Raw genomic sequence first — 1285 nt, forward strand, 5'->3', positions numbered from 1 at the left:
CACACACACACACACACACACACACACGCACATATATATATATATATATATACACACGACGGGCTTCTTTCAGTTTCCGTCTACCAAATCCACTCACAAGGCTTTGGTCGGCCCGAGTCTATAGTAGAAGACACTTTCCGAAGGTGCCATGCAGTGGGACTGAACCCGGAGCCATGTGGTTCGTAAGCAAGCTACTTACCATACAGCTACTCTTACGCCAATATATTACATTATGTGGGGATAGGAATTTAACATAGGTGAAAATTTGAAGAACTCTTCGTGAAACAAGACCATGAAATTAAATATCAAAAAGCATATGCACACACACATAAACGCACACACACGCATGTATACACACACACACATACATATATACACACATGCATGTATGTATGCATGTGTGTATGTATGTGTGCATGTATGTATACTTTTTGTTATTTAATCTGATTAATGCTTATTTTTTATTGCCTGTTTAATATCTTTATGCTATATTTTTTTTATGTGCTATGTTTGACACGGTACTGCTTATCCAAAAATTTGCTATGAATGATTTGATACATTTTTTTTATCGATTATATTACTTATCGAATCTTCTTGAAACAAGACTAGTTCATAAGAGCATATTTTATCAATTACTAATCATGGCTTTGCTTTGTGTCTTCGAACTCCAGAGAGAAGACGTAAATTATTTCCTGTGAAGGAGAATATTTTATGTAAATTGACGAAAAGTGTAGCAATATAGCAGAAGAGCTGGTAATAAAACAAAAAAGAAAATGCCAAAAAATGATAAAATGAAATACAAGAACACAGCGAATAAAAGAAAAAAAAAAGAAAATGAAAGAAAGAAAACAAAAAATTACTAAAAGGAGACAGAAATGTCATTTTGAAGGGTCTCCACCACCGACTTTGGATGGTCATAACTTTCAGAAAAAAAAGATTTTTTTTAATGAAATTATCTACGAATATGTGTTATATCATGTAGATTTCTAATATACAAATTTTTCGGGGGAAAGTGTTTTAGCTAAAGGTCTGATACACAGAAATATGTTATTAAGACGACTTATTTGTTGCATAGAATTTCCTTTTCACTTTAAGTAAATTCCCAGGTAAACGTTTCTAATAGAAAGGCAGACGACACCAGAAACAAAAATAAGGAATATGCACGCACAGTTAAATACAGAAGTGTAAAGCATAATTTGTTACATAATCTCTATAATAAATATGATATTGAATGGAATAATTCCCCGTCTGAACTTTTTAAATTATATATATATATATATATATA

The sequence above is a fragment of the Octopus bimaculoides genome, chromosome 11, assembly GCF_001194135.2.
Source record: "Octopus bimaculoides isolate UCB-OBI-ISO-001 chromosome 11, ASM119413v2, whole genome shotgun sequence".
Classification (NCBI taxonomy): Eukaryota; Metazoa; Mollusca; class Cephalopoda; order Octopoda; family Octopodidae; genus Octopus; species Octopus bimaculoides.